At 37.9% G+C, this 14,837-nt stretch overlaps 1 protein-coding gene across 2 annotated transcripts in view; it reads right to left on the bottom strand.

Annotated features, from left to right (window-relative positions):
- Window positions 1-2,862: 2,862 nt before the first annotated feature.
- Window positions 2,863-14,837, bottom strand: part of cd276 (CD276 molecule) — a 111,195-nt gene continuing 99,220 nt past the window's right edge. For both annotated transcript variants that reach the window (XM_058388124.1, XM_058388125.1), the window contains exon 8: window positions 2,863-3,927. The gene's annotated coding sequence lies outside the window, so the exon portion shown is untranslated. The remainder of the gene's footprint in view (window positions 3,928-14,837) is intronic.

The raw sequence follows: 14,837 nt of genomic DNA, 5'->3' as shown, positions 1-14,837 counted from the left end.
CTTTTTTAAATAAATGTACGGTTTGTAGTTGTTTTCCTTGCTTTCCAACTGTGCACCAGTGCCTTCCACTCCCTTTTTCTGCTCTGTATAGAACCAGTGTGCGTTGTTCTATGAAGCTAGTAGTTACCAGCATGGTAAGATAAGTTCTTACAATAAAAATAAAAATTTGAACCTGTAAAAAAACTCCTGATGTTCCAGATACTAAACTACCGTAAAGAAGGCCATTTTTGTTGCTCGCTAACAATAATATGAGATTGAAACAGAGCACTGATGGTTGCTGATAATGGGCCTCTGTGCAAGGAGATAGAACTTTTTTACATTTCTGTCATTTGGCAGACAGCCTTATCCAAAGCTATTGTCATTTTTACTTCATTTTATACAACTAAGCAATTGAGGGATAAGGACCTTGCTTAGGGGCCCAGCAGTGGCAGCTTGGTGGACCTGGAATTCGATCTCATAAGCTTTCAATCAGTAGTCCAACACCTTAACCACTAAGCTACAACATCCCATGCATACTATGTTTTTCAAATGGATAAAAATGGGTTTTTCTTCAGAAAACAGAGGAGATTTCCAAGTGATCCCAAACTTTTGAACAGTAGTGCATATACACAGATCAGCCATCACATTAAAACCACTGAAAAGTAAAGTGTTTAATGTTGATAATCTTATTACAATGAGACAGTTCTCAAAGTTGATGTGTTGGAAGCAGTAAAAATGGGCAAGTATAGTGAATTTGACAAGAGCCAAAAAAAAGAGCCTATTGGGCTCCCAAGGCTCACTGATTCATGTTGGGTATGAAGGTTATCTTGTCTGGTCAGATTGCCTGTACTGACCCCTGTACACCACCTAGAACAAGCATATGAGCATTAGAAAAAGGTGGCCTTGTCTGATAAATCATGTTTTCTTTTACATCATGTGGATGAACAGGTGCATGTGCACCACTTACTTGGGAAGAGATGGCTCCAGTATGCACTATGAGAAGAACACAAGACAGTGGAGGCAATGTGATGATCTGGGTGATGTTCTGCTGGGGAACCTTGTCTCCTGGCCTTCATATAAATGTTACTTTGACACATACCACCTACCTTGACATTGTTGCAGTCCATGTTCACCCCTTCATGGCAACAATATTCCCTAATGCCACTGGCCTCTTTTAGCAGGATAGTGTGTGCTGCTAAAAACTGTCCAGGAATTCAATGGACAATGTTGACTTGGCCTCAGTAGGCCCCAGATCTGATGGACTATCTGTGGGACTGATCCATTAAAGGACCACATCAACACTTTCAAGGATCTACGGCTAACATCTTGTTCCCAGATTCTACAGCACACCTTCAGAGGTCTTGTGGAGTCCAGACCTTGACGGGTCAGAGCTGTTTTGTCATCACAAGAGGGGAACCTACACATTATCATGTGAGTGATTTTAATGTTATGGCTGATTGGTGTATATGTAATGTATATAACGTCTAATGCTCTAAAACACAATAAGTTTCCGGCATAAAGCTTCTAAACCAGTAAAAGAGGGCTTCAAAATCAAATTTTTAAATGTTTTCTAACTCTCTCTCTCTCTCTCTCTCTCTTTTTGCCCTCATGCTGAACTAAACCCTGAAGTCTTTCCACAGCCACTAGCTCACTATCCATTATTGAAGATATTGCATTTCATAAAGCATGTGCCACGTTTACAGATAGTCGCTCTGTCCTGTGCTTAGCAAAGCTTGTTTTATTGATCGCCTGGTCTTTCCATACAAAATGCACACTTCTACCCTTAGGACAAGAAAATGGGAGGAATGTTCGCTCTTTGTTCTGGCAGAAAGAGAAGTTCCTTTTTAGAAAACATCAATACCATGAGCCAGGGGCTAGCACACGCCTCATACGCTGACAATCGAGTGCCTTTTAGTGTCACTTCGAGTCTGTAAGTATTTGGATGTTAAAGACGGATTATGTTGAATCTCAGGTTTGTTTACATAATAGACCTTAGCAGATTTAAATGACTTTAGTATGTTATGGTTTCTTTAGTAACAAGGGACTTTTAATGGCAGGTGAGCTACAGAATATAAGCTAGGATCAATCATTATGTAATCAACCACGAAACTCTTCAGAACAGATGACTTTTGTCTGGTTATATGACAAGCTGTGTAGTTTTGTGTTAATAACATCACGGTAAATCAAAAGATAAAGAATCTGGTGTTGCTATAAGGAAGGTAGTAACTCCCTTCATGGAAATTCCTCGATATTAAACGTAACCGCAAATGGTTAAAATGCATGCTGTGTCATTCATTTCGATTTAGAATAAATGAAAAGTTGGAAAATTGTTGCGGTACAGGACGATGAAAACACTGTGAGCATTACACTGCTCTCCAACTGATTATTTTATTTTATCTTTAATAGCAGGCTCTATTGTGCACAGTTCCCCATTGTTAATTATTAAAACTATGACTAGCTTACTCGGGTGCCGTATTTCAAACCAAAGAAAACATCCAAACTTTAGCTTGAAATGAAAATGTTCTGAATGAAATGTTCACAACTAGACTTTGACTTACTAAAGTGGTTAAAATTCTGCTTTTTTTATTCATCCCAATACACGTGCCAGATGTTACGTTTTAGCAAATCATGGGACAAACACAAGTGGAAGGGAAATAAAGGCTTCCCTGAAACCGTCGTCATTAAACTTTAAGCGATCGTCCGAGCCACAGGGATAGCCACTGGCGATAGAAAGGGTATATAAAGAGACATAATTGTTTTGAGAGCTGGGATACAAACCATGCTGCTGCGTGTCTCTGCTGAACCGTTATAGAGAATACAGTGGATTGGAGCATATGTCAAAACGGAAGGCTGTTTAAAGCTGATCACAACAGCAGACGAGGATTTTAATGACAAATCGTTTTATTATTTAAAGCATGTTCATGAATCCATTTGTGAAAAAGAAAAACCACATCAATTTATTTGGCACTGAACACGTTCCAAGTATCAAGAACCACTGTTAAAAAACAAAAAAAAATCTAATCAAATCAAAGCCCAGCATACAAGATTCATAAAAGATTCCACCTCACAGTATTACTGTGTAGTCATTAAAACCATTTCTCCCCATAATACCATCAGGACAAAGAGAAACCTAGGTGTGTACCTTGGTCTACTTGCAATTTGTTCAAGCTTAGCTGGAATTCAAACAAATTTCTCCCCAATGTCATTGAGTTTTCAGAAACAGCTACATGCTGTCAGGAACATGTTGGTTCAAGGGCAGGCCTTAATTAGTTTGTGCTGGTGCGCTGGTGGAGACGGCGTGGGGAAGATAGAGAGACTCTGACTCTGCTGGACGCACTGACGGCAGCTTCCTTACCGGTTTTGCTCTTAAGCTCTTCACTTTCCATTAGGTATGAGGTGGAACATGAGGAAAGGCTTAGCATGCAGAGTGGAGGGAGCTGGTGTCAGTGGTGGAGCTGGAAGCTTGTCAGATGGCATCAATGATCTTCAAGCAGATTGTCTGTTTAACTGTATACAATTCCAAACCCTGCTCGCTGAGTCTTTGTGAAGAACACGGTAAGCGGTGCTGTCGGAGCAAGGCTAGGCTACTTAGAACGTCTGAGGTTATTTCTATTCATGCTGTATTTAAAAAAATTGGAAAACTCAAAGCAAGAAGTTAACAGAAATGAAAGCAGACAGAAATCGGTGAGCGATACAGGGTTTGATATTTGACATCAATCGAGAACTGGGAACAAGGCATTTGTTCTTTTTTTGGTCAATGTGCAAAATCCAAAAATTTTAGCAACATCAGTTGTTAATTTCTTGATTTAAAGTAATAGAGGTTAACACCAAAATGGCCCTGTACAGATTGTGTGTGTGTGTGTTTGTGTGTGTGTGTGTGCCTCTTGTTGAACGCCATGTTGCACTGAAGGTTAATGTGAGACTCCATGCTTCATGTGTAGTTTCACCCTGCAAAACAGAAAAGGGGAAGACAGGCGAGGTTAAAACGAGCAACTGTGCTTTTATGGAAAGACTCTGATGGGTTTAGATTAAAGTAACACCTGAGCGCTCGTGTTTTTGCACCGGGTGCAGGAATGCATAATAACCCCACAGGCCAAGATGAGTGGAAAGCAGAAATCAGCAGATTGATAATCCTTTTGCTGAAGACTCGCTCTGACACCTTGCTGACACCAAAATCTGAAAGGAGGTGAAACCATCACTATCTTATATATCTCTAAACAAATTGATGCGGCGCTTCAGAATATAAATCTGAAATTATGGACTTGTCACCTTGAGGAGGAATAGAGGCTCTGCATACAACATGTTCACTGTAGTTGAAACATTGCCTTTTATTACATTGCATTTTGGGATGCCTCTTGCTGCCACAGACAGATTTTGACAGAGGTTATGTTCTAGACCCAGAGAAATCTCAGAGGCAGCTCTATGCAAAGAATAAATATAGGTACTGACTAAACATCCAACAGCAAGCCCTTAACAAACAAACAAACAAACAACAAAAAAAACACACAGATCAAACTCTAGCTACATTTTCAAATCTATGCGTAGATACAGACTAAACATCCAATGTAGGACACAGACTAAACATCTAAAGCATGTTCCAGACACAACATCTAAAACTAGTTCTAGACACAGTATAAACATATAGTTATTTCTAGACTCAAAGTAAACATTGCAATGCTAGTTCAAGACACAGAGAAAACAACTAAAGCTAGTTCTATATACAGACTAAACATCTAAAGCTAATTCTAGTCATAGACTAAAGACCTAGTTAGTTCTAGACACAAATAAAACATCTAAAGGTAGTTCTAGACATAGACTAAAGACCTAGTTAGTTCTAGACACAAATAAAACAACTAAAGTTAGTTCTAGACTCAAAGTAAACATCACAATGCTAGTTCTAGAAACAGAAAAAAAACATCTAAAGCTAGTTCTAGACACAGCCTAAACATCTAAAGGTAGTTCTAGATATAGATAAAACATATAAAGCTATCTCTAGTCACAGACTAAACAACTAAAACTAGTTCTAGACACAGTATAAACATATAAAGTTATTTCTAGACTCAAAGTAAACAGTGCAATGCTAGTTCAAGACACAGACAAAACAACTAAAGCAAGTTCTAGACATAGACTAAACATCTAAAACTAGTTGAAAACACAGACTAAACATCTACAGCTAGTTCTAGACAAGGACAACACATCTAAAACTTGTTTTAAACACAGACTAAATGACTCTTTATGCATTCTAAATATCCAGATGTGCCTCTAAATTCACATTATCCTGCCAAAATGAGCTCCAGAAACATTTAAGAGTCACATTGAACTTTACTAAGCTGTCTTGTTACGATGACAACACCAAATAAATGTTGCCATAATTTTTCTCAGTGGTAAAAAAAAAAAAAAAAAAAAAAATGCCACCAAATGCTTATCTCCACCTTTCATCTACTGTCAACAGATAACCTTCACTGCTCTTGCTCTCTTTATCATTCCTTCTAGAACCGTTTGAGGATCTCAAGTCATTCTCATGCTCTCGCACGACGCCATTAATGAGCTAGTCTTATCAGTGCCTTTAGAGACAAAGCACAATGCAAAACTTACTGATAAAACCTAGCATCTTTTAAATTGGCACCCTAGAAGTGGATGAAAGCAACTTTATCTGCCAGAAGCTTCAATTAAAAAGAGAGAAATCAACAGCAATAAACCCAAGATGTCATCTTGCTAATTATGAGTAGTGCGTTCAAAGGCAGAACGTCTGACGTGCTTCGAGAAAAGAAAATAATAATCATCATTTGTTTAGATGGAAAAAAAAAAAATTAAAGCTAATTTTTCTAATTGTATCCAATCACACACAGCTAAAGCATTGTATCAGGTAAGTTCAAAGCTTTAATGCACTCTCAACTCTATTCCCTATGGAGCCACTTTACCCTGCTGGTAATAGAGCTAAAGAAATAGCTCTGAATGCATCATTAAACCGGGTGGAGAATTAACTTGGACGGAACTTAATTATGTCACACACGAGGTCCTGCAAGTTTGAGACTTGGAGAAGGGCAATATTGCTGGCTAAAGAGCGTAGACAGTTAGTTTAGACACATAATTAGAATCAATCATCCATATACACGAGAGTGTGGCTTTAGCCTGCTAAGTGAAACATTAACATTCACAGCGCAAAGTGGCTCCAAATCTAAAGACAGGATACGAATACCATGTACAAAAAAAAATAGCTGGAACCAAGGAGTGATCAGATGTAGTTTAGGCAGGTAAGACTGCAGTAATCACAGTCAAGTCGGGAACTAAAACAACCGCCTCGGTCCGCTTTCAAATGAACCTTAATGCAGCTGAATTGCATTGAAAACAAACCCTGATTAAACCCAATTACATGAAATGAACAAAACATGCTGTGTTTTTGCTTCTGGACTGTACCAGCTGTTCAAGTGACATGTAAAACAGCTAAATGATCACAGTTCTGAAAAAGTAGGTCTCTGAAGAATACAGAAAAGAAATGCTAAACAGAGTTTATAAATTCTCTATGTGTTTTTATTTAAAGCACAGTGTTCTTAGTTGTTGTTTTTTTGGTTGATTTCCATGATTTCTATTTGAACCTGCACCAAGTTTGCTTATATTTTCTGTTGCCAGATTTCAGCCCAATGAATAAAACACTTTTGTGATGTTTCTGGAGTTGCAACGTTCCCACACGCCTCTCACAAAACAAATGTTTCTGTTGTTGTTGTCTTTTCTTTTTTTCTTTTTTTTGGTCTGTTTCAATTTGTACATTGTGAAAAGTCATCACATCAATTGAAAGCCAACGCAAAGTATTAATATCATTTTGATCCAAATGAGAAAACTACACTGTCAAATTAAATTTTTAATATTGTACAAAATAATTATCATCATAATAATCATTTAAAGAATTCTTATAGTAACATTAATAGCCTGATTTTTTTAGCGGGAATAAACAATAAATGAAACAATTGCTGAATTCTTGATTCTGACTGAAATTATGTTTAATGTAAGGAGTTGACCAGTAGTGCCGGGTGTAATGAAAGTGATGAGTTTATATTTATGTAATTGTTTCTAAAGCACCAGCTAACAGATAATTGCATGGTCAACGTTCCATATAAATGTAAAACAAACTGTGTAATGACTGATACAAAACCTTTCCTGGGAGGAAATGTTAAATTGGCATTTTTTATCAAGACTTTCCCGTTTCAATCCTTTGTATCAGTCAGTTATAAAGCTGTAACTTTAAACATTTAATGCTAATTTTAGACACAGACTAAACAACCAAAGCTAGGTCTAGACATAGACAATGCACCAGAAATAAGATTTAAACAGCAACTATCCACATAAAGCAAGTCTTAGACAAAGGGCTCCATTGTAAGCTAGATCTAGACATAAGCCAAACATCTTTAGTTTGTTTTGGATAAAGATTAAAGATCTTAATCTAGGTTTAGACATAGATTAAACGACTAAAGCCAGTTCTAGACACAGACTAAGCATCATATGCTAGTTTAAGACATGGAGTAAACATTTGAAGCTTGTTCAAGACATAAACTAAACATCTATAGTCAAACATTAAATATCCAAACATACTCTACATTCTAGACAAAAAAAGCATCCTTTGTTTAAACACGGAGTAAAAATCCAAAGGTTTAGACTAAGATTGTTCTAGACAGAGACTAAGCATCTCAAGCGCATTCTAAACACAGACTAAACAACCAATGACAGTTCTAAAAATGAATAAACATTTAAAGCTTGTGTTAGACACAAACTGAGAATCCAAGCCTTGTACTAAGCTTGGAGAAAACATCCAAAGATACTTCAAGTCTAACCATCTAAAGCTTGTTCTAGACAGAGACTAAACATCTAATTCTAAACACAGACTAAACAACCAATGCCAGCTCTAGACATGAAGTAAACATTTGAAGCTTTTATAAGAAACAAACTGAGAATCCGAGCCTTGTATTAACCATGGAGAAAATTTCCAAAGATAGTTAAAGACTAAACATCTAAAGGTTGTTCTAGGAACAGTCTAAAGACATCCAAAGCTTTTTTTTTCTAGAGGCAGATTAAACATTCAAAGGTTGTTCTAAACACAGATTAACAATCTACATCTAGGTTTAGAGACAGACTAAACATCTAAAGCTTGTTCTAGAAACAAACAACATCTACATCTAGTTCTAGTTCAAGGTACATCCAAAGAGACAGACTAAACATCCAAGTTTTGTTTTCAACACAGACTAAACATCCAAATCCAGTTGTGAAGCCAGGCAACACAGTGACTTCACATCTCTTGATACACAGTATACTAACAAGCTCATTCAAAAGACTGTTCATCATTGAACTTACATGAAATGTGTTTCCCAAATTGTTTTGTTGCTATCCCACCAAATTAACACCAGCAATTTTTTGTTGTTTTTCATTTTTGCTTAATTTATTTTTTTACACAACAACACGCACCCAAATGTTTTATTCCTTAATTAATCCTGCGGTTAATATTTCTAACCGCAGCAATTTTCAAGTGAGTGTGAATCCATTCGGAGCGCAAAGAGCCGACAGTGATACGAGAGCTGCAGCATAAATACATTCTCAGGGAAATAAGAATACAGTTAAAAGATAAACATGAGGGCTTGAGTACTCCGGATGCTACATGCACACTGGTTACGAAAGCAGTCAGGTAACTACAAATGGTACAGTTTTGCAAGTCACAGAAGATCTTGCTTTACCCATGTATAACCGAGCCCTGAACGCATCATTAAACGGGGTGGAGAATTAACTTGGACGAAACGTAATTATGTCACACACGAGGTCCTGCAAAGTTTGAGACTTGGAGAAGGGCAATATTGCTGGCTAAAGAGCATAGACGGTTAGTTTAGACACATAATTAGAATCAATCATCCATACACACAAGAGCATGGCTTTAGCCTGTTAAGTGAAACATTAACATTCACAGTGTAAAGTGGCTCAAGAAAAAAAAACCCACACAGACAGTAACCAAGAATAGATAGATGGATCCACAGAATCTCCTAAAGCTAAGTTTTTAACCTGTTGATGTAACAAGACTTTATTCAGACACTGATTTGACTGGATCTACATAGACAAACGTACACATTCTGAAGACAGAGAAAGCTTTGGTGTTTCTGTATAATTTCTAAAGAATCTGAGTCATCCTAAGAGAAAGATTCCTGCAGCCGTAGACCTACAAGTCAAAAGAATTGAAAGAAATGCCAAGCAGACTTTCTACTTAAATATAATTAGAACAGTAGCTGCGACATCCCGCAGTTCCCCGCTCACAAGAGAGTTCAACCCCAAACCACATCCATATGAATAAGAGAGAAGAAGTCCTCATGAAAACACACTTTAGCTCCAACTCCTCAAGCCTTTGTGGCTTAGCAGGCCTCCAAGTAATCCATCATACAAATGAACACAACATTGTATTTTCACACCTGCTTGCTCTCCCAGGACCCAAATCCCCTCTCAGGTCTCGCTCTGCATGGGAATGAATGAGATGGATTGCCAAGGAGAAGAGTTATCTAACGGGTAGGATCAACTACACATTTTGTAACTGTGAGGAGACAGTACATGTGAGATAGAAACAGAGAGAGAGGGAGATTGATAAGCAAATTAGGGCGCGTTATCAGATTTCTCCAAGATGGATATCCAGGTAGGAGACCATTTTTTTCCCCACACAATTCCCAATTCTGGCTTCTTATCCAGGGAAGCATGTGAAGAAACAGACACAGTTGGGAAACAAGGCTTGTAAAAGTTCTTTACTCAAGTAATAGTGCATCACATGTTCAAATCAATACTCTGAAAAAGTATAACCTTTATTCACTTTAAATATGGAATTTAAAAATTGGCAAAAGAAATAGATGTTTGCTCTCAAATGACAAAATGATAGTTAGTTACAGATGGTAAATTAGTGCCTCTTTTCGTTAAGGAACTAAAGAATGTGGGGAAACATCAGCTAAGGCTGACAGCAGCTTTATTCCTAATCTCTAAAATGCAAGCAGTGCAGCTATGGGAACTTTGGGAAGAATGTTTTCAATAATCAAGAACAAATGCTGGTGGTTCAAAGGTGATTAGATACCATTGGAGTTGGCTGTGCTGTGTACCAATTAAACCAATGCTGACCCATGATTCAGTGTCCCAGTTGATCAATTATTCCCATGACCTACTGGGAAATGGGCAGGAAACCTGTGGGGCTTCCTTTAAGCTGAAACCTAAAGGAATTGATGGAATTCCTAATAGTGGGGAAAAGGAAGGTATTTGAAGATTGAGTGCTCTTTCTTAATTCTGTTGGGTTTTGAATAATAATCCGCATAATAAGAAACCGCTTTATCCTGGTCAGGGTAGCAATGGACTTAAATCCTATCCCAGGATCAATCTTTGTGAGGTTAGAAAAGACACTTGATAAGACTCCCTCACAAGGCACCATGTACACACATAAGGGACAATTTAGAGCCATGTTCTTGGGGTGAAAAGAAACCGAGGAACCCAGAGAAAACCCATAAAGAGAATGTGCATTAGGGAGAACATGTAAAACTCCATACAAACTCTAAAATCTTTGGTCACTGTGCACCAAAAATACACTCCCTCAATTAATACAAAGATTGTGTAGCAGCACATAGTAATTCAATCAACTGTTCAACTCCTTAAAGGTGGTAGGCTAAAAAGTGACCTTTAATTCTTTGCAAATATAGTGCATGAAAATGTAGTGAGTTCTGGCTTGCTGGGGCAGTGGTGCTCAAGTGGTTAAAGCTCTGGATTGTTGCTTGGTGGATCGAGATTAAAGCCGCAGCAACCACCAAGCTCCACTGTTGGGCAATTGAGCAAGGCCTTTAACCCTCCCTGCTCCAGTATCATAGTTGTCCCTGCACTCTCACTCCCAACTTCCTCAGCTGGGATATGTTTTTCATTTCATTTCATTTCATTGTTTGTACCGCTTATCCAATCTATTCTTGGGTCACGGGGAGCCTGTGCCTATCTCAGGCGTCATCGCGCATCAAGGCAAGATACACCCTGGACGGAGTAGCTGGGATATGTGAAGAAAAGAATTCCACTTTGCTTATTGGCGATAATAAAGATTTCTTGCCCTCAGTTCTTCTTTGTCCAGCAGTGACAGCTTGGTGGATCTGGGTTTCAAACTGACTAATCTTCTAAACAGTAGTCCAACATTAACCTATAAGCTACCACATCCCCCAGTAGTGAGTAGAATCATCTAGCCCAGTGAGTAGAAAATCTCAAGTAGATGCAGATGCTTACAAAGCAGATGGACAGTGAGTACAGCAACTAATACTAGGAACACATTCTCAAGCGACTTTTCATTACTTGCAGAATTTGTGGTTCCTAAGAAAAGAATTCAACATTTCCAAAGGTACAAATCAATGCACCTCTATTCCTTTTTTTTCTCTATAAACGCTTAAATGCTGAAATCCACACATAACTACTCCTGTGTAGAGAAAATCCGACTGAAGGGGGACTGAGCTGCCTCCGTGGCGCTCCTTTAGCAGGAAACGAGTTGTGCTGACAGTTTCATTTGTGGGGTGCGCAGAGGCCCGAACACTAATTTCCTCAGCCTATAGGAGATTGTTCCGTTAAAAGAAACACACCGGCACAATGGTCTCATTATAATGAGGCACTGTAAATCCAAACTGCATTCATTCTCCCCTTCATTTGCATTGAAATGGAAATGCCATATTTCATTCTCTTCTTCAGTAACCTTAGACTTATTTATATATTTACAGTACGGTGTAAAAGAGAGGACGGCGCTCCTGCGGCTCTGTTGACTCTAACGATAGCGAACGATAGCGATAATAATAATGAAATTCAAATGGGCTTGTGGGAGGGGAAATAATCAGCAAGCCACACGCACATTCCATATTGTGAACATTAGAGCTTCTGTCACTGAGAGGCCATAGATACTGTGCTGCTTTAATACGACCCAGAGCAGCGAGTTGGGATTAAAGATGCACTCGCTATTAAGGGGTTGAATATTGTAGGTGAAAGTACAATACACTGTTGCACTTTCCATTACAATCCGATGACAATGCGAGAAATTCATAAAGAAACTTTAAGAAATTCCTTAAAGTTTGAGAATCTTGGTTTACTTTTTACAAAATGTCATAGACGCCGTTTTTAATCAGTCTGTAGCCTAAATCTGACTAAAACAATCTTAATACAAAACTGAAATTTGACATCAATTTGAAAATTGGGAAGAAAAATGTGGAAAAAATTAGGAAAAGTAGGGCATTTTTTTCTTCATTGAAAAAAAATATCTTTCAAAATTTTTTAAAAACTTTTTAAAACTTTTTTTAACTTTTAGGGTTACTTAAAAAAAGGCCAGCTTGCACCAATAGGATTTACGTCTAGTTACAAGCGTATAAATAAAATTTTTCCCTCATTTCACTTTGGGATGAATAAAGTATCTATCTATCTATCTATCTATCTATCTATCTATCTATCTATCTATCTATCTATCTATCTATCTATCTATCTATCTATCTATCTATCTATCTATCATTAGACGTAAACCAAATTTGCAGAAAAATTCAGACAAATTTCTGAATATAGCCAACATACATAAATGTACACATGCACAAACAATGGTAGAGGAAACATAAAACGTTTATCAAACTGTTACTGTTATTCAGACCACACCTATTTTGAATTCTCGAATCTGATTGGTCAGAAAGTGTGGAGTAACTTTCTACAACAGCACTTCAGACAGTATTTTTGGGCTACAAGCTAAATCATAGTTTTATATTAATTGTGCTTGTTCTAATGCATATAACGTTGCTACAGTATAGTAACCGCTAATTCACAACAACCTATGTAGATAACAAACTACACATAATCTAGATCTAATACTAATACTCGAAATAAGATTATGCAGATTGTAAAATGTGTTGATATTTAAGAAAGAAAAATAGAGAAAAAATTGTTTTAGTAAGGAGATATTTATTTAACAGTTACAGAAGATTTCCAAAACAGGATGCAGTTTCTTAGTAGCATGACATGTTACATTATTTTCTGTCCTATCTTCTGTCCTTCAGTGCTGAAGTGATAAGCTACATTTCAGAACATTAAACGTAACTAGAAATGGATAAAACATCCACCGTGTCAAAACTCGTGCTTCATGTCAGGTCACATCTCGCCTCTGCACTGTTGATTATTATTCTACAACAACACACTGCAAAGTATTTTATTCCTTATATATTCTTTCAACGTGTCAGATGATGACAGCTTGGATTTTTCTTTCTTTCTAAGTGTGTGTTCACGAAGCATGTCACAATACTCGGTGTCCATATCAACGTCAACATTATGCCAACGCCATGCAAGCACAGGAAAATATTCGCTAATACTAGACTCCATGAAACCATATTCACCGATCCTTAAAGCAGAGTTCAGCAGAACACAGATAATATAGCCATCAAATCTCACGTCAGGCCACGTGACGAAAACCGAAAGGAAATCTTCTCTCGACTCTTGTATTATTTTGGATGATTTCATCCGCACCACTCTCCTCCAAGGCCCTGTGGTGTTAATTATACTGGCTCTCTCCCCTAGAGCAAGCGGAGCTGTGCGAGTGCATTAATCTTGATTCTCCACTTGACTACAAAGCCTCGTTTGAAGAGTCTCCTTTGGTAAGCCCCAAAGGCAGGGTGTGCGTGTGAGAGAGAGAGAAGAAAGAGTCACAGCACTGTGTTTTCTCCGATAAACGTGGGCAACTCGTGAAGCATCCAAATCACCTGCGCTTTCCCGAGCGCTTGCTTTGCTCGGATTTTCTTTGGAATGAATCTTTCCAAAGTGAAGCTGCTCTTGCCTGTAGCGTAGACTGTGGCCTGTTTGCCAGGGTTTGTGGGTAATTTAGCTGCTTGATGTCTGTCTGTTCTTTAAGGGGGGGTCAGTGTGCACTGAATGCTTCTCCTACAACTGGACAATTCTGTACAATTCATTCTGAACCCACGGATTTTGAAGCGAGTAAATTACCCATTCTGCTTCCACTCTTCACACTTCACATCTTAGACATGGCCTCGCTCCCCAGTCACTCCCCGTGGCTCTAATTACAGCGCCGCACTTCTTTGAAAGGTTTGGCCCTCTTTGAAATTAACACACTCAGTAAATGTGCAGTGATACACTTCAGGAAGATCACAAGTACATGGAAATACATGAAAATGTACTGTTGTGACTCTGGATATGAAGAAACGGATAATTTAAAAAACATGGCCAGACAGACCTCATTAAGTGACATCTACTATATGATGGTAACTACAGTTCTGCAATGAAGGCTTGTCCAAATCTTTTTTCTATTAAGCACATTCAGAATCAAAAACTAATATTTTACATAACAACATAAAAAGATATTTTTTCTGTACCAGAAAAGAAAGTTTTAATAGACTCTTACCCTCAAGCATTTTCTAAATGTTCACTTTTTCTAATAGTTTATGGTTCGAAACTTTTGTCAGAAGTTAAAAGACTTTTGTCTGGACAGCATGACACATCCAGATTCCCTAGCTTGATCCGGAATTCCGGATATCCGTCGGAGTTTTTCATGTTCTTCCCATGTCCAGTGGGGTTTACTCCAGTTTCTTCCAACCTCCACTAAAACAGCCCTATGCCAGCGATGCTAAATCAGCCCTAGGTGTCAATAAGTGTGTGCCTTTTGATGTCCAGTGTTTATTCCCACTTCTCACCCAATATTCCCTAGACAATGAATATAAATAGATGTTTTCCTTAAATGTTCAATATATACTCCAATATTTATAGAAATATTCTATTTTGTACATTTTTTCCCCCAGAGCCTTTAATTGGTGTTCAGCCAGATGTAACTGTAGTTTAAATCTTCCTAGGAGTATATTCTG

This window comes from Hemibagrus wyckioides, linkage group LG04, assembly GCF_019097595.1.
Source record: "Hemibagrus wyckioides isolate EC202008001 linkage group LG04, SWU_Hwy_1.0, whole genome shotgun sequence".
In the NCBI taxonomy this organism is placed as follows: Eukaryota; Metazoa; Chordata; class Actinopteri; order Siluriformes; family Bagridae; genus Hemibagrus; species Hemibagrus wyckioides.
This window is presented reverse-complemented; position numbering and strand designations above follow the sequence as displayed.